This window comes from Macaca fascicularis, chromosome 3, assembly GCF_037993035.2.
Source record: "Macaca fascicularis isolate 582-1 chromosome 3, T2T-MFA8v1.1".
Classification (NCBI taxonomy): domain Eukaryota; kingdom Metazoa; phylum Chordata; class Mammalia; order Primates; family Cercopithecidae; genus Macaca; species Macaca fascicularis.
This window is the reverse complement of record NC_088377.1, coordinates 123,246,563-123,266,097: the sequence shown is the minus strand read 5'-3', so window position 1 is coordinate 123,266,097 and position 19,535 is coordinate 123,246,563. Positions and strand designations below refer to the sequence as shown.

The 19,535-nt window shown below is 37.3% G+C and overlaps 1 protein-coding gene across 4 annotated transcripts in view; it reads left to right on the top strand.

The window, feature by feature from the left end:
• Positions 1-19,535, top strand: part of C1GALT1 (core 1 synthase, glycoprotein-N-acetylgalactosamine 3-beta-galactosyltransferase 1) — an 85,965-nt gene that overhangs the window by 48,141 nt on the left and 18,289 nt on the right. Inside the window, exon 2 of one of the 4 annotated variants that reach the window (XM_015447710.4) lies at positions 279-463. The exons of the other annotated variants lie outside the window; for them this stretch is intronic. The gene's annotated coding sequence lies outside the window, so the exon portion shown is untranslated. The remainder of the gene's footprint in view (positions 1-278; positions 464-19,535) is intronic. 4 annotated transcript variants of the gene reach the window in all.

Below are 19,535 nucleotides of genomic sequence, written 5' to 3'. Positions count from 1 at the left end.
GTTTACATTCTACAGTCAAAAACAAAGATGATAATAGCTGATAATAGCCGCCTCCCATGATATACTTCCCTCTTGCCTAGGGACCAGACTGGAAACTAACCACAATATTAGAAACCATGGCCCAGGAGCCATGCAGCTGGAAGCTACAAGATTTTGACCTTCCCTAAACTGCTCTCAAGATCAGGCTTAAGATATTTTGTAAACCCTGCCCTTGATGGATCAGCTGGTACCATCCTGATTGACTAACTGGATTATCTGATTTTGTGGCCCTCACCCAGGAACTGACTTAGCACAAGAAGACAGCCACCATTGTGAAATGGTGAAGACTAAAACAAAGTGTTGCCATGCGGTTGCAGATCATGTTCCCAAGGACATGAAATGAGATGGAGGCTGTAACCAAGCTTGCTACGGGCTGGCTTGAACAGCAGGCTTATGGAGTCCTGGGCCTGCATCCTAACCTAAGGTACCCTTTCTTTGACAGAACCATACAGAAAGACATGCAAAGCACACCACGTTGTTTATAGCATAAGACCAACCTCACAAATCCTTCTTCATTAATTATAAATTTACAGAGAATATAAACAATGATCCTTATTATCCCTTTTGCCAGTTTGCACAGGGAGAGAAAAGCCAAAAGCCCAGTTGGTAAGACATTTTTACGCTTTTGCTGGCATATCAGGCTTCTGGGTTCCCTTCCCCCGAGCTTAACTTTAAGCCAAGCGTTTTAAGGTTTGGAAAATTAACCTTTTTCAGGTTGGAAGAACATTATGAAAGAGACAGTAGCCATGTTAAACCATGAAAAAAGGAAAAACTACAAAGGAATTCCAGTTAGGGTTTTCAAGAAGTATTGCCTCTCTTCCTATTGAGAATGGTGTTTCCTCTATTTCTTTGCCTTCCCTATTTTTTCTTTTCCCTTTTGGCGTACTATGGGAGATACATTGCTCATCTCCAAAATTCTCTTCTGCTTGCAGAGCTGCCTGTTTTAGCCGCAGTGAGGGCTTGACTTAGCAGCAACATAACTGATTTGTTTTATGCGACCACCGGAGCAGGCGCCAGAGATGAGGCAAGTAGGTAAGGTAAAAAAAAGCTTTATCAGCTAGCCAGTGTGAAGGAGGAAAGGGCAAGGTTCACTGGTCTCCCGCAGTGGAGGCTGAGAAAGTCGCTCCGGCGGTGGAGGCTGAGAAAGTCGCTCCGGCGGTGGAGGCTGAGGAAGTCGCTCCGGCGTTCTCGGGTGAGGTTCCTAGGTCCACATATGAGGAGGGGCCGAGGAAGTTAGCGCCGGACGTCTGCTGGGAGCGGCTTTTTATGTCTAGGGCCTGGGAGTGGGAGGGCAGTAGGCGGGACACCGGCGTGTCGGGGGCATTCCCTAGGCGCGGCCAGGTAGGTTTCGGTTTCCTCCTTCGGACGTCACGTTGCGCCTACGCAGTTGGTCTGCATTTTTCCGGGGCGCGGGCTACATTTTCCTATGCGTAAGTTGGTGATAAAGAACCTGGAAATGCGCCATCTTAGTCGTCTTTGTCCTCTCCCCCATGTCCAGACAATAACATCCTCCCGTGTGAGGTTAAATACCTGAGTTAAATTTTGGAAAGCTTCTGTATACCTAGTAGGGTTGTTAGAAAATCAGTCTAAATCTCCTTTTACTTGTGTAAAGTCCTGCAATGAGCAGGGAACTTGAAGGTGCCCCAAATAAGGGGGACCCTCAGATGATTTCCCTGAAAGTTACTTTTTTTTAATTTTGGGTAACTGTTTTCCCTGGGCTTGCCCAATATGGTTGCTAAAAGATCTGAGTTGATCTTAAAACACTTGCAGAGGTTTAGTAGAAATGCCATGCTGTTGTGCAAAAGAAAATGAGTTGCTTTCTTTCAAGTTCTGAGGTTAAGGAAGTTCCAGTGTTTCAGAGTGCACTCCAGAGGGGTGCAAGCTGAAGATAATTTATTACCCAGTTAGAAAAAGAAGCAAGAATAAAAACGTTTTCTTAGTTTCCTTCCTTTCTGTATGACCCAGAGTGGAGGAGAAGACAGGGAGTGTCCTCTGAATATCTTACCTCCCCGGTTTCTGGATTCCGGCACTTTCTTAAATGTGCTCCCCTATGGTTGTAGGTGTGGTCCTCCAGGCCGTGGATCCGGATGAACTAAGTGATGGGGCTAACCACGTGTACCCAAGCAGCCTTAGCTTATCCGCCTTGTGTGATTTCCCTTTGACTTCCTCGAACCAGTGTGATTTGCCTGGATCCCCCCCCCCCAAAAAAAAACGATCTGGAGAGACTGTAGCCTTTGGGCAAGGCTCCTTTAATGGGGGCAGTGTGCTATAGATTGCCTGCTATTACGGCCTGTGCTAAAGCATTTACACTTAAAAGAAAACAGTTCTGGTTAACTTCGGAACTTAAACTTCCCTTACTAATTAAGTACTATGTTAACTGGGACAGAATAGATGCCTTAAAAAAAACGTAGGAATTGGAATGGCCATTTTCCCACTAATAGGACAATATCAGGACTAAAATCTGGCTGTGGGAGACATTTTACTCCTAACTTAAAAGCAGAAACTTCTGTTCTCAAAAGAGTCCTAGAGCTTGATTTCTACCAGAGAAACCGGAGAGAGAGTTACTGAGTTACTACTGCCTGCTGTGATTCTCCATCTTTTCTAACAAACATTTCTTCCCTAAACTGTAAGGATTCCTGCACAGTAGACACACACACAGAGGGTAAGAGACTGCGGATAAAGAGAGAAAGTTTGGCGACAGGGTAGATGGAAGAAAGCATTGAGATTATAGGACAGATTTAAAGTTGAAATCCGCTGCGTACTCACCAATCTGATGAATGAATTTCTTTTAGGGGCCAATGCACCAAAATGATAACAGCTCTGATGAGTGAAGGAACACCAGGGTTCTTGGTACTCATACTGTTTTAGATAAAATGACATGGACACACATGGAGTGGTTTTAAGGAGTGGAGAGTTTAATAGGCCAGAAAGAAGGTAGAAGGAAGAAGCTCCCCCATACAGACCCGGGAAGCTGGGGTAGCGGGGGTGGGGGGTGCTCCAAAGCTGAGAGAGGGAATTCCCCTACCCACCACCATTTTTTAAAAGAGACATGGTCTTGCTACATCACCCAGGCTGCGGTGTAGTGGTCATTCATAAGGGATCCTCCTGCCTCAACCTCCTAAGTAGCTGAGACTACAGGCACATGCCACCTGCACCTGGCAGTGGTTAAAGTCTTAATGATTATGTGGGCACATGCTTTATTCACTGATAATTATTTCATTTTTATTCCTTTTTGTTTTAATAAGATAGAAACTTCTTTAAAAGCTTTGAGAAAACTATTGAAAACTTTAGAGGTGTAGGCATGATTTGAAATACAACAGAAGCAGTTCTTTTGTTTTTGTGTATTTATTTAAAGAAGCAGAGTCTTACTCTGTTGCCAGGCTGGAGTGCAGTGGTACAATCATAGCTCATTGCAGTCTTGTCCTGAGCTCAAAAGAGCCTCCTAAAATTCTGGGATTTCAGGCATGAGCCACTATGCCTGGCCCAGAAACAGTTTTCTTTACTAAATCAGGCAGCATAGATACCAATTTAGAAAAATCATTTCGACTGTAGCTCTCCCCTCCCTGCTCCAAAAAACTAGATGGCTTTTGCAAGCTGAGCAGTATGCTAGGTACTGGCGAGAGAAAGATACATGAACCCATAGCTGCCATTTTGGGGGAACTTTACTGATGAGTATACGTAAAGGTGTAAATGAAGGAATCATGAAAAAGTTGATGGGATAGTATTATAGTTTGACCATGGAGTTAGGGAATGGGAGCAGTGGAAAATGCTGAAACTAAGATAACCTTTAAAAGTTAGTTACAGGTCTATGGAGTAGACAAAATCAGTCCAGGCACTCCAGTCATAAAGATTAAAATGGTCAAAGCCATCTATATAAAAGGCCATGGAAGGCTTGGAGAAAGGCTCAGTATAGGCTTAGGGATAGGGAATGTCAGAAATAAAATGGCAGAAAGGTGAACTAGAGCTAGACCCTGTGTGCCAAGTTAAGCAGTTGGATTTAATTTTATGGAATTGGAAAGTACTATATTTTTAAAACAAGACTGTTAGGTGAAGTCTATGGGGTTGTTGGCAGAGAGTAGTAAAAATTATTGGCCCAGTGAAAAATGATCAAATAATGGAAGAAGAAAAGTGTCATCAGAGTGGTTAAAATAGAACAACGGAGAGCTACTAGATTTGGGGGTGGGGAATGAATAAGGTGAGCTGCTTTGCCCCCTTATTACAAGCTAGTTATTGTGTATTGCACTAGTGCCTCATAAAAAGAATCATAGCAACCCTGAGAGGTAAGATAGTCTATTTTGCTTTGTTTTGCCTTCTGAGAGTTTACACTGAAACAGTAGATGTGCTAGTTACTGTCTTTGGCTCCTAGTACAATATTTAACACTTGGAAAGGTACTCATTTGGTAGCACCTTCCAAAGATTACATAAAACCTTGTAATTGGGTTTAAAATCAAATTGATGTAAATCTCAAACCGTGTTTCTATTTTTTTTTTTTTTTTGAGACGGAGTCTGGCCCTGTTGCCAGGGCTGGAGTGCAGTGGTGTGATCTTGGCTCACTGCAAGCTCCACCTCCTGGGTTCATGCCATTCTCCTGCCTCAGCCTCCCGAGTAGCTGGGACTACAGGTGCCCGCCACCACACCCAGCTAATTTTTTGTATTTTTTTTTTTTTTTTTTTTTTTTTAGCAGAGATTGGGTTTCACTGTGTTAGCCAGGATGGTCTCCATCTCCTGACCCTCGTGATCCGCCACTAGCCTCAGCCTCCCAAAGAGCTGGGATTACAGGCGTGAGCCACCGTGCCTGGCCCCGTGTTTCTGTTTTTAAAGAATGTTCCCACCAATTTTAGGTTCAAAGATCAAACTGTAAGAATGACTCTGTGTTACTCTTCTATGAGTACACAAATATTTTGTGCATCCTCAATGTTTTCTATGATACCCAAAGTTAGTGTTATACTACTTGATGATATCAAAATGAAGTGAGGGAGGAAGGAAAAGAATGCCATACAGGTTTCCTTTTGTGGATACTCCTTAGTAGGTAACACTCAGACTGGGATTTCCAAATCTGGTTATACTTAAAGTGAATTGAACCTGAACCAAGTGGAAAGAGCACTGAAAGCTTTGCTTCCCTGCTTTAAACATTGTCTTTCATTGTACAGAAAATGAAGATTGAATATAGCCTGTTCCCGTTTGAGTTCTAGTCACCCAGAAATCAGAGAACTCTCAAGCCTCCATCCTCTTTATTTCATAATCCAGCAGGCTACCAGCCACCATGCAATATTTTTGGAGGAAGAAAATTTTGGTCAAAATAATGCATCAATTCTCAAAGTATGGTCTGGGGAAACTGAGATCTCTCAGACCTTTTCAGGAGGTCCATAAAATCAAAACTAGACTGATACCAAGATGTTATTTGCATTTCTCTTTCATTCTGTCACAAGTGTACAGTCACGTTTTTAAGAAGCTACATGGTTTATGACATTGCAACAAATTAAATGCAGAAGGAGATATGGAATTCAAGATCCAGCTGTTTTCTATTAAGCCAGTTACTAAGATTTGTAGACATTTAAAGCAGTGCCACTTTTCTCATTTTAAAAGGAAATAGTTATTTTTCATAAAATACATTATTTGTGTTAACAGGTAGAGGGTTTAACTTTACTATTTTGAATAGTTTACACATAAGCTTTTAGGGGAATGAAAATATTCTGTGATACTGTAATGACAGATATGTGTCACTGTACATTTGTCCAAACCCATAGAATGTACACCACCACCAAAAGTGAACCCTAATCTAAACTGTAGACTTTGGGTGATGGGTCAGTGTAGCTTTATCAGTTGTAACAAATGTACCCTCTGGTGAGGAATGTTGATACAGGAAGCTAGGCATATGTTGGGGCAGAGAGTATTGGGAAATCTCTGTTCTCCTTCCTCTCAGTTTTGTTGTGAATCTAAAACTACTCTGAAAAAAATAAAGCCTTAAAAGTTTTTCAGTTTCAATTTCTAATAAAAATCTGAGTCAATAGATAAAACCTACATAAATAAAAACTATTTGGAGGTCCTCACTAAGAGTTTAAAGGGATCCTAAGATTAATTTTTGAGTGCTGCTCAGGAAATACATACTCATTAAACTCAATTTAGAAAAATAATCTTAGTTGGCGCTTATCCAATTGAAATATTAGAAGCATTTTAAATATTTTGGTTAATTTTCTTCTAGTCTTTTTTTAGTATCACTTTTTTAAGTACATAATTGGAATAATATTGTCTATAAAATTTTGTATAAAATTGTATATAAAATTATTGTATATAAAATATTTGTGTTCACTTACGTTTTCATAAAATGTAATCTTCAAAAATTTAGCAGTTGTATAATCTACTTAGTGGGTATATCTTAATTTACATAATTTTACCTTGTATTGATTCTGATTGGGGTATTAAATCTTTTTCATTTAGCACATACTTGGAAGCTTATTATGTACAGGCACTCACTGCTCATGAATGCTTTTTATTTTTTATTAAGATTTTCTTAGATTAAGAGTTGAGTGGCTGAGTAAGAAGACGGGAGTGTGCTAAAGAGAATCTTGTCTTTTGAGTTTTTTTATAGAAGCAGGCCATATAGCAAGCAATTAAAATTAATAGGAATTTACACAACTCTGTTAGCCAGCATAGGGTTGTGGAAAGTTATGGTAAATTAAAGCACTTCGAAGAATATCCTTTGCAATGAATAATTACTCAGTGTTACCTGTTTTTTTTGCTGTATTATATTTTAGATTTGACTGTTCTTTTTAATTGGTAATTTAAATATACAGGTGACCAATTCTGAAACTTCTCCCAGTCTCCAGACCTGTATCTCCAGCAGCTTGCTCAACATTTCTACATCAGTGTCCTACTGGTGCTTTAAAATATAGTATATGCTGAGCATTGACCTAAACAAAATCTGTCATGTCTTTAAAGTATCTTTATTTATTTATTTATTTATTTATTTATTTTTTTTTTTTTGAGACGGAGTCTCGCTCTGTCATCAGGCTGGAGTGCAGTGGTGAGATCTCGGCTCACTGCAACCTCCACCTCCTGGGTTCAAACGATTCTTCTGCCTCACCCTCCCCAGTAGCTGGGACTACAGGCATGCGCCACCACACCCAGCTAATTTTTGTATTTTTAGTAGAGACAGGGTTTCACCATGTTAGCCAGGATGGTCTTGATCTCTTGACCTTGTGATCCGCCTGCCTTGGCCTCCCAAAGTGCTAGGATTACAGGCATGAGCCACCGCGCCCGGCCCAAAAGTATCTTTATTCTTCCCTCACACTTATTGGATAGTTTGGGTATAAAATTATAGGTTGAAAATTATTTTTCCTCACAATTTCAAAGGAGTTTCTCTACTGCTTTTTAGCTTTCAGTGTTGTGCAAAAGTCCAGAACCACTTATTTTCTGGTCTCTTGTATGTGACCTTTTGTTCCTCTGTCAAAGTTTGCAGGATGGCTTCTTTGACCCACCCATTCTGAGATTTCATGATATGTCTTTATGGGTCTGTTTTTATTTACTGTGCTGGGTATCATTGGATCCTTTCAGTGTGAAAATGTAAATGTCTTTGAAATAGTGAGTTAATAATTTCCTCTTCTCTTTTATCTGGACCTCTAAAGTGATCTTTCGTTTTCACAATTTTTTTTATTTTCCATCACCTTGTCTTTCTTGTCTTTTAACGTTGCTTACTTTCAGGTAGATTTCTTTATCTGATTTACAGCTGTTCTATTTGAGGTTTTCAATTTTCTTATATTTTAATTTTTAGGAGTCTTTTGTCTTCTGATATTTAAAAACTGATATCGTGTTCTTCATGAATGCAATGGCGTGGCATCTTTTCTCTCAAGATATTAATGGTGTTTTCATCTTGTTTTGTTTTTGTTTAAGTTTTCATCTCATTGCATAATCTTTGTCTACCAAGTTGATTTAAATGTGACTGTGTTTGTCTTTTTCTTTCTTATCAGAGCCGTTCCTTAAAATGTCTGGTGATTCTTAACCGGTGTTGATAATTTAGACTAGCTAATAAAAAACTAATTGAAATATCTGTAAAAGTTGTTGGGACTAATTACCAGTGGTTTTTAACTGTAGGATGATCCAACTGGAGTGATATGTTGCTCAACCTCTTAGGAGTTCCATAATGCAAATCCAAACAAAGTGGTTTTTAACTTTCCGTATCCTAAAATTACTGTAGCAGATGATGCCAGTGCTCTCTCTATAGGCCTGTGTTTCCTTCCTGCTCTCAGACTCCTAGTGTGTGTTGAGTCTCAACATCTAGCTCCTAAGGCTTGTTGCAAGGCCGGTCTCACCATGCCAGAGCCTGTTTTGCCAATGTACCTGCTGTGGAAGTGTCTGGAAATTTTGCTTCCTGAGGACAGCCCTTAACCAATGACTAATGATATGAGTAAACTCTGAGGTGTGACCTACATTAACACCAGAGCTACCCTGAGGGACTGAGCTAAAATTACCCTCTATGGGACCTTCCTTGGTGTCTTACCCTTGCTTAGCTTCCTTCCCTTTCCTGTCGTATTTCCCTACAAGTTTTTCCACAGAATACTTTCTAATAAATCACTTTGACACAAGTGCATCATCCTAGAGCTTACTGCCAAAAGACCCAACTTACGGTAACTACTACTAATTGCACAGCATTCTCTTTAATAATGTAATAGTTTGGAGTGAAATCAGACTGAAGTTTTCTATGCTGTTCTTTGGGTTCTGTTAGATAATGTCATCAAACTTTTATATTAAAGAAGAATTGGTTAATTTCTGCTCCTTAATTTTCTGGAATGATTTATGTAGTCCAAAAATTGTTTTTTTGAAAGATTGAGAGACTTCAGGAAAGTCTGGACCTTTTTGAAGTCTGGCTCTTTGACAACATATTTTATTTTTTCTGTGGTTGTCTGTTAGGTTGTGTATCTTGAGCCAGGTTTGATAATTAGCTTTCTTTTAAATAGAAATGTGTGTTTCATTGAGGTTTTTATGTTTAATAGCTATTATACAAAGTGTTATTTTTTCATTTTATCTGTGAACATGAATACTATTTGGATTCTGATTTGAACAAACCAACTGCGAAAAGTTGTGTGTGCTAATTGAGACAGTTTGATTACAGAAGGGAAATTTGATTACAGACTCTGTGTTAGATGATTCCAAATAATTATTGTTAATTTGTTAGGCATTTAGTAATGGCATTGTAGCTTTTAAGAAAATGTTGATATTTTCAGAGAGGTTTACAGAAGTATGTAGAAATGAGATGACTTTATGTCTAAGATTTGCATTAAAATACTATAATCATTTGAAGAAAGAATAAAGTAAATATGCCAAAATTTTTATTATAATTGAATCTGTATGACAGGTATGTGAGGTTTTTTTTGTTTTGTTTTGTGCATTTGTGAAGATTTTTGTAGTTAAGCATTTTTTTTAAAAAAATGACAACTGAGTTACTTACATGATGAAATTAGAACACATACTTCTCACAAGCACATTCTCTCCTATCCCCCACTTCATTTCAGTTGGCAACATAATGCCATTTTTGCCTAACTATAACATAAATTAGTATCATTTTATATTATGAAGTTTTTCTTTCTGGGATAATAACATTTCTGCTCTGTTGCATAATTATCACACACAGGTTTTTCTTTTTTTGGAGATGGAGTCTTGCTCTGTTACCCAGGCTGGAGTACAGTGGTGCGATCTTGGCTTACTGCAACCTCTGCCTCCCAGGTTCAAGCAATTCTCCTGCCTCAGCCTCCCCAGTAGCTGGGATCACAGGCGCCTGCCATCACGCCCAGCTAATTTTTAAAAATATTTTTAGTAGAAATGGGTTTTGTCCATGTTGACCAGTCTAGTTTGGAACTCCTGACCTCAAGTGATTCCACCACTTCAGCCTCCCAAAGTGCTAGGATCATAGGTGTGAACCACAGTGCCTGGCCACACACAGATTTAGTTTTATATCGGAAGAGATTGCATGTCTTTTGCCAAGCCTTTCATTGTATGATTTCTCCATTTGTGAGTTTTATGGGTTTTGTTTTTTGTTTGTTTTTTTTTTGTTTGTTTGTTTTTGTTTTTGAGACCAGGTGTCACTTTGTCACCCAGGTTGGAGTGCAGTGGCTTGATCTCACAGCAACCTCCACCTCCCAGACTCCAGCAGTCCTCCCACCTTAGCCTACCAAGTAGCTGGGACCACAGGCGGGCACTGCCACACCTGGCTAATTTTTTGTATTTTTGGTAGAAACAGGGTTTCGCCATGTTGCCCGGGCTGGTGTTTCATTTCGTTTTCTTTCTTCAATTTAGATTCCTTGCTGAGTTATATCTTTAGGTAGTATATCAAGGGTATATGGGTCCTGAGTCCGCACATATTTGAAAATGTCTTCCTATTATTTTGATTCTTGAATGACAACTTGCTAATTATCTGAGACTGTGAGCATATGTTTTTCCCTTCAGAAACTTCAGTTTTTACAGCATTCCTTTTGCCATGTAATGATAGAGGAGAAAGCTGCCTGTTTTTCCTTTGTAGTTCTGCCTAATACTTTGCCTTTGCCTTGCTTGCTTTTTTTCCTGGATACTTAAAGAGTTTAAGAATAAAGGTCAGGATGTTTTTAAATACTGTTCTGTGTATATATTGCATTTTTCTGGTTCATATAAGAGGCCTTTAAATATTCAGATATATGGCCTTCATTTCAGTGCATTTTTTAATTATGTCTTTGACTTTTTTCCTATTCTATTCTTTTTTGCAATATAAGTTATCTCTCTGTTGACTCTCCATTGCCTGTCTTTCATATCTGTCAACTTCTCTATAATTTCTTTAATCTCTTGAATTCCTAAATGTGTACAAAACAGTTCTGTATAGTTTATGACTTCCTTATTTTATATGGAATAAATATTCAGAACTGTGTCTTTCACCTCTATTTTGTATCCTGTGTTCCTTTTTTTTTTTTCCACTGCAAGATTTTTATGTAGGGTGGATACATTTCTATTTATTTTTTAAATAGAATCAGTTCTAGCTAATCTTAAGAAATGTGTGGATGGAAATCTTTTTTACTTCTTTCCACATACAGACAATTGTTTTATACATCATTTGGATCATTCCCTTTAAATTTTAGATGGAGTTCTATGCTGCTGGTGGTTGATAGTCTCTGTCTAGTCATTTAACTGCCTAAGAGAGGTAAATAGGAGATCTGGGACCTGGGACAAGTGCAAGCAGAGATTTGTCTTGATCTTTTCTGTGATTTTTTTTAAAAGACTCCAGGAGATTGGGGGTGTGTGGGGGTGGGAAACTACCAGACTGGAGGAATATCATTCAGATTTGTTTGGTATATTCCCCATTTTTTCAAGATGAATAGTGTCTAAGTTAACAAATTTCGTTTGTTTAATGGTTTAGAACATATTTTTCTCTGCATAGTTACCTTTGATCCATAGTAGCTTGACACTGTTTTATAGTCCAACTAGCAATGTACAGTAATTCGGTTTCTCTACATCCCGACCAACATTTGGTGGTGTCACTGTTTTTTAAATTTTAGCCATCTTTATAGGTATGTAGAAGAATCTTGTAGTTTTAGTTTGCATTTTCCTAATACTGAATGATGTTGAATGTTTTCGTGCTCTTACTTGTCATCTACAAATCTTTGGTGAAATGTCTTTTGCCCATTTTTTATTGCATTGTTTTTTCTTGTTTGTTCCTGGTTTTTTTGCTTTTGAGAGTTTTGTTTTTTGTTTTTTTGAGACAGTCTCACTCTCTCGCCCAGGCTGGAGTGCAGTGGTGCGATCTCCGCTCACTGCAACCCCTGCCTTCCAGGTTCAAGTGATTCTCCTGCTTTAGCCTCCTAAGTAGCTGGAATTACAGGCGAGCACCACCACACCCGGCTAATTTTTTTTTGTATTTTTAAGTAGACACGGGATTTTACCACGTTGGTCAGGCTGGTCTTGAACTCCTGACCTCGTGATCCACCCTAGTCAGGCTCCCAAAGGGCTGCGATTACAGGCGTGGGCCACTGTGTGCCTGGGCAAGAGTTCTTTATATACTTCAGAAGTGAATTCTTTTTCAGATATGTGTTGCTATGGTTTGAATAGTCCCTCCAAAACTCATGTTGAAATTTAATTGTCTTTGTAACAGTATTAAGAGGTAGGACCTTTAATAGGTGATTAGGTCATTAAGGCTCTGCCCTCATGAATGGATTAATACCATTATCACAGGAGTAGGCTTTTGATAGGAAGGATGTTTGGCCCTGTTTTTCTCTCCGTCTTGTGAACACTTCCTTGCCATGTGATGCCTTCCACCATGGGATGACCCTCACCAAGTGCCAGTGCCATGCTCTTGGACTTCCCAGCCTCCAAAACTGTGAGCCAAATAAACTTCTGTTCTCCATAAATTACCATGTTTGTGGTATTTTATTACAGCAGCTGAAAATGATCTAAGACATGTACTTTGCAAATATTTTCTTCCAGTCTGTAGTTTGTCCCTTCTGTTAGTAGGGTCTTTCACAGAGCAAGATATTTAATTTTGGTAAAGTTTAATATCACTTTTTCCCATGTATAAATTGTGCTTTTGGTTCTAAGTCTAAGAGCTCTTTTCCTAGCTCTAAATACCAAAAGTTTTGTTTTTCTTAAAAGTTTCATACTTGCATGTTTTAACATTTAAGTTTATGATCATTTTGAGTTAATTTTTGTCTCAGGTGTGAGACTTTGGTCTAGGTTTATTTTTTGCCTAGGAATGTCCACCATCGTTTGTTGAAAAGGCTGTCTTTGCCCCATCACTTGCTTGTGCACCTTTGTCAAAAATCAGTTGAGCATATGTATATGGGTCTATTTCTAGGTTTTCTGGTCTGCTCCATTGATCCATGTGTCTATCCACTAGAACTATAAGGTCTTGATTTCTATAGCCATATGATATCTTGAACTCAGTTGACTTATTCCTCCCCTTTTTCTCATTTTTCAAAATTGTAGCTATTCTAGTTCTTTTGCCTTAACTTACAAATTTTAGAATAATCTTGTCTGTCTCTACAAAAAAATCCTGCTAGAACTTCAGTAGAAATTGCATTAAGCATGCATGTCAATTTGGGGAGAACTGACCTCCTTACTAAGTTGAATTTTTAGTTCCATGAACGCAGTATGAATCCTCATTTATTCAGATCTTATTTGATTTTCTTCATCAGCATTATTTAGCTTTTATCATACAAGTCGTATACGTGTTTTTTTAGCTTTACACGTAATTTATGGTTTTTTTTGAGCAATTGTAAATGGCATCGTATTACATTAGTGTCCTTGTGTTCATTATTAGTATATAGAAATACAATTTATTTTGGCATGTGTATTTTATATCCTGTGACCTTGCTAAATTTACTCTTTCTAGCATTTTTCTTTTCACAAAATCCTTGAGATTTCCTTCACAGACAGTCATCTACAAATCTGCAAATAGTGATGATTTCATTTTTTCCATTACAATCTATATGCCTTTTCGTTCTCTTTTTTTCCTTTATTATACTGGCTAGAATTTCCAGTACTATATTGAATAAGAGTGATGAGAGTGGACATCCTTTCCTTGTTCATAATCTTAACGTGAAAACAATTCAGTCTTTTACCATTAAGTGTAGCATTAGCTGTTAGTTTTTGATAGATGTTCTTTATCAAGTTAAGGAAATTCCTTGTTTGTTTTTCTGAGAATTATTTGTCATGAGTATTGGATTTTGTCAAGTATTTTTTCTGCATCTTTTCATTTGTGTGATTTTCCTTTTTAGTTGGTTAATAGGATGAATCGTGTTGATTTTAAAATATTGAACCATTCTTACATACTCAGAATAAACTCTACTTGTTCATAATAATTCTTATATAATGCTGAATTCTGTTTACTAATAATTTGTTAAATACTAATACTTCATTAAGTATTAGTACTTAACATGCTAATTCATACTTTTAAGTATTTTTGTTTCTGTATTTCTGAGAAGGGTAGTAGTAGAACCAAGTCTTTGTTTAATTACTTTTTTTTTTTTTTTTAACTTTTATTTTAGGTTCAGGGGTACATATACAGGTTTGTTACGGAGATAAATTGTGTGTCATGGGGGTTTGATGTATTTAAGCATAGTCCCCATAGATAGTTTTTCAGTCCTCACCCTCTTCCCTCCCTTCAGTCTCAGGTAGTTTCTGGTGTCTGTTATTCCCTTCTTTGTGTCCATATGTACTCTGTGTTTAGTTACCACTTATAAGTGAAAACTAACAAAGTTTTCTGTTCCTGTGTGTGTTCACTTAAAATAATGTCTATTTTAAATTTTATTAATTTCTGCTCCTGATTATTTAATTCCTTCTTGCTTTGGGTTTATTTTGCTCTTTTTGTGGAGTCTTGAGGTAGAAGCTTAAATAATCAATTTGTTTCTCTCTCTTTTAATGTAAACAGTTAGTGCTATAAGTTTTCCTCTTAGCACTGCTTTCGCTGTGCTGCTCTATTATTTCCGAACTGTTTCTTTGCTGTTTTTACTTCCTTGTATCATTAGCAAGACTAAACTCCAGGAAAGCAGGGAAAGGTACTTGCTTTTTGCTTTTGCCAGTATATAGCATAGTGCTCTATATTTGTAAATAATTTTTGAGCTTTAAAACTTAGATCTCAGCTTGGCAGCTTACCTCTGCTTATAACCAGGAATTGGAAGAAATACAATTAATACAAATATTCCCTGAAATTAGAAGAAAACTATAGAGGGGTTTATTGCAAGTAAAATTCTACTTAATAAATTTATTTTTGTTTATGGAAAAGTATATTGAAAACACTGTATGGATTAAGTCTTTAGCAGTGTGTTTGCCTTTTGTGTTTAAGAATTTATATAGAGAAACATTTGAATTTTTTAATGGCAAAATTAAAGAGCAGAGGCATGAACATTTAGTCTGAAACCAGGTCCAATCTCTCAGCAAACATTAAAACCCTCCCAGTCCATTCTTAGAGCCCGTGGACTTTTCAATATCTTATTTTCACCTCAAGATTTATAAATAGAGCAAAAGTGGTTTCTTGTTGGACCTACTGATGATATAACCTTTTAAGTATTCCATTTAAAGATAATTTTAGAGAGAAAGGGAAAGGATATGGAACGTTAATAGACAGCTATAGGTGAGAGAGTGGTGTAGCGGAAAAACTAGTGAACTTTAAATGAAATGGGGGTGAAAATTCCAGTTTATCCTGTTGGTTGGCTGGTTTGGGTCAGTTTAATTAACCTTTCTCATACTCAGTTTCTTCATCTGTAATATGAAGGGGACACTGCTGTTGAGTTTTCAGGTTGCTGTGAGGATCAGAAAAAACATAAAAATTTCTAACATGGTACCTCACATGTACTATATTTGTAAATGTAAGGTGTGTGACTGTAAGATTTATATCACTTTCATAAGGAAAATCTTTTGGGAAAATATAAAGATGTATCAAAAATTATTTTAATATGGTTAGAAGAGGGAATATATTTTGAATATGTAAATGCAGTAAATGAATATCATAATCCAGAGCAAAATTAGAAGTACCTGATTGTCACCTTTGCAAAATGCGGTATAAAGTGTTAAAAAAAAAAAAAAAAAAAAAAACTAGAATTTCAGGGACTTTATTGTGAATTACATTGACTTCCTGAAAGCCTGAAAGGGGGAAGACATGCGCTCATGGTAAAGGGCATTAAAATCTTGATGAAAGAATATTCTTCAACTAGTGGAGTAGCTGAAAACCAAGCATAAGAGAAGAGGATAAAGGCTCTATCCTCAGAATTCTCTGGCACCCAGGTAAGAAGACCATGGAGTCATATTTACAAAGTTTTTAGGGAGAAGAAAGTTTGTATAATAGCAGAGATTCTGAAACCTGCAAGAATTTCAGATATAGCACCGATTAGCACCATTAAAAAAACTGCTTGCTGAAACCCAGCTGACGAAAACATATTAATGAAAAACTCAAATTTAGAGGAGTTGTGATAAAAAGGACTCTTGGTGAGCATGGAATCTAGTTTAATGTAGATCCAGGATTAAGCAGTCATGCAATTACAGTTCATAATTCATATAAACTATGTACATTTTTACCAAATAAAAAGTTAACAAAAATTGGTTGTGGCAGAGGGGGTGTGTGTATGTGTATGTGTATATATATTTGTACATGTGTGTATTCATGCTGATTTCCACATTTCACAGCAAGAAATCAATAGATATTGCCTGAAATTGAGTTTATTTAACTAATAAGAGCCCTCCCGCTCCTTTCTGTTTCTTTGTAAACTTAATTTTTAGAGAGATCCTTTAGAGGATGGGGGTCATATTACAAATGTCTAGGTGACATTCAGATTTTTTAGATTCATTTCCTTTCCTTTATTTCCTATAAATTCAAATAAATCTAATATGTTAAATCTTTAAAAACGAGATGACTAATAATAATTCCCATTCTGTAAAACTGTGGTGCTATGGTTTGAAGATTTGTCCTCCGTAAAACTCATGTTGAAATTTAATTCCCGGTTTGGCAATATTAATAGGTAGGACCTTTAAGGAAGTAATTGGTTTATGAGACAGACCTCTGCCCTCATGAATGGTTTAATCCATTAATGGGTTAATAACTTAGTGGGTTATCATGGGAAGGGAACTGTTGGCTTTATAAAGAAAGGGAAGAGAAACAAACCTCAGCTAACATGTTAACATGAGTACCACCATGCCATGTGATGCTGTGCCACCTCGAGACTCTTCAGAGAAGAGTCTTACCAGATGTGCCCCCTTTGGCCCTGGACTTCCTAGCCTCCGTAACTGTAAGAAATAAGTTCTTTCTCTTTATAAATTACTCAGTCTCAGTTGTTCTGTTATAAATACCAGAAAATGGACTAAGACATAATAGCAAAGTGGTTGAGAGTCTGAATTCTTCATTCAGATTGCTAGTGTGACTCTGGGAAGCTTGCTAATCTCTGTGTGTCTGAATTCATCTGTAAATGGGAATACTAGTCCATACTTTATAGTTTACAGATGCTCTTAGTACAGGGCTCAAATTTAACTGTAATTACCTCTCCTATTTTTGTTATTCCTAGAGATAAACTTGTAATGATAATCAGAAAATATTAATGATTGTTGTTTCTGGGTAGTAGGACTTGTGATTTTTTCCTTCTAAATGCTTTTTTAACAATGAATAACACAAAGCTGTCCTATTAAAAATATAAATTTTAGTTGTCCCAGCAGTCCTTTTGTATCTGAAACCTCAGTTGTCAAGCCTGGAAATCTGTACTTTTAAAGTATCCTCAAGTGACTCTGATTACACATCACGTTTGGAAGCACTTGGCATAAAGAACTTCCCCCACCCAATTCAAAGAAATATGTATTTAAGCCCTCATAATGTGCGGTGTGGTTCAGCTATGTCTTTTTCCAGGCTAGTCTACCTCAACACTCTTGTGGACATGATTTTTGCCAAAAATCCGAGTCAGCTTTGGGGAGCATTCTACCCCCATGAGATGGCTATTTTATCCCAGGAGAAGGAAAAAAAAATGGTAGTTTACAGTTTTTTAGGCATAAGGCAGGAGTCCTTTAAATTGGAAGGGAATGTGGTAAACACAACACAAGAGGAGCCAACACATTCTGAGTGTGCTGATACCCTGGGGGAGAAGAGTAAGAGAGTATGACAGGCATCAGACATCATCACAAAACATTTTAAAGTTAAAAACAAATTATGTAACACCAAGAAGTCAATTTTCCCTCCACTCACTCCAGGACAGATGCCTTGCTTAAAAAGTGCCTCTTCAACTAAGAAAAACTGTGTCCATAAGTACTTCACTAGCTTTCCACAAACAGTAACTTTTTTTGTGCTAGAGAAGTAGGCTTATTCTGAAGCTCAACATGTCCTTGGAAAATGATTGAGTAACATGTTAATATTCATAGTTGATGGAGCTGGATTAGCTCTTCTTTAACTTCGGATATCCACTGTGATGATAGAAATAGGGATTTTCTCTGGTCTTGCAGTCCTTCCTCTTCTCAGTCACAGTGCTTTCTGCCTAAGTGGTACTGAATGGCATTGTGACTCCTGCTTTCTTCTCCAGTGCCAGGAGCGGTAGACTCTGCAGCAGTGAAGATATCATTGTCTTTGTTCCTTTCTGAGATGGTGAAGTGGCTATCTATGACATTAAGGCAAAATCACAGCCAGGACAAAAAACAATGGAAACTCAAGATCAGTGTGCTGTAAGGCAAAGCATTAGTGAGAGAATCAGAGGATGTAGAGAGTGACACCTCAGAAGCTGCTAATGTTACCTTAGAATCTTCCTCCAGGTTCACTGCTTCAATCGTATTCTGCTAGTCTTTCTTCGTAATAAATTAAGAGCGATAACACTTTTCATTTACTTCTCTTAGCTTCATGTTTTCGATCCATGGTACTTTCACATCACATACCTCTTGTAGATTGTCTTGATCATGTATACTGCTAAAGGAAGGACTTGTATAATATCAAACAGATATTTGAATAATCAGTTCTCTGGCTGTTTGAATGAAATTTCAAACCAAGATTTCTGGTTAGAGCAAGGTCTAAATGAACTGGGCCTCAGACAGTCGAGATATTTAGAATTTCAAAACAATCACTTGAGACAGGAGGGGTATGTTTTATTGTATCTTTCGCACATAAAGATTTCACTAATGGCCAATCTGAGTGAGGGAAAGGGGGCAGTAGGGAGGGAGAATTTGAGACCCCCTCATCAGAGAAAACAGCAGAAAGACATGGTAAACTTGTTTCTGCTTTTCCTGTGGGAAATTTGATTGGGGGTGAAGGAGGGATTGTTGAGTGGGGCTATGTACTCATCATCCATGAAGGTCTACCTTTCTGAACTTGAAGGTACAGTTAAGATAGAGCAAAAGGTGTAAATAAGTATCTGATAGTTTCAGATGGTTAATTTACATCTCAAGATAATGAGCAACTTTGCTTATACTGTGCTGTTCCTTCACCTCTCCTCTTCCTCTTAGGGTTGTTCTTCCCAAACTGCAATTACAATTCAGGAGAGAGCCTGAAATATGATACGTAATGCAGCATAAGCATGGTGTGTTTTCATGGCATGTCAATTTTACTTGTAGATTTTGGAATATTTTTGTATCAAATATGAATATATTAAGTATGTACTTAATGGGATAAAAAAGACACATGGAGGGGTTTTTGTATATACTTTTTACTGAAATAAATGTTAATACGGAAAAGTATGTAAAATCATAAATGTAGAGCTTAATGAATGTCACAGAGAACAAGCCATGTAACTACTAGTTTTTTTATGTGATATCAATAGGCTTTCCTTTTATTACTGTTTGTATGGTATATCTTTCTATTATTTTGCTTTCAACTTTGTAAATATATTTAATATATGTCTCTTGTAAGCTGTGTATAGATGGGTTTATTTTTCTCGAGTCTGACTGGCAATCTTTATCTTTTAATTGGAACTTCTAGTCTGTTTGCTTTTAATATAATCATTGATATGTTTGTTTTTAAATCAACCACCTTACTATCTATTTTCTATTTGTCTCATCTGTATATTTTTTTTATATTGCCTTGATTT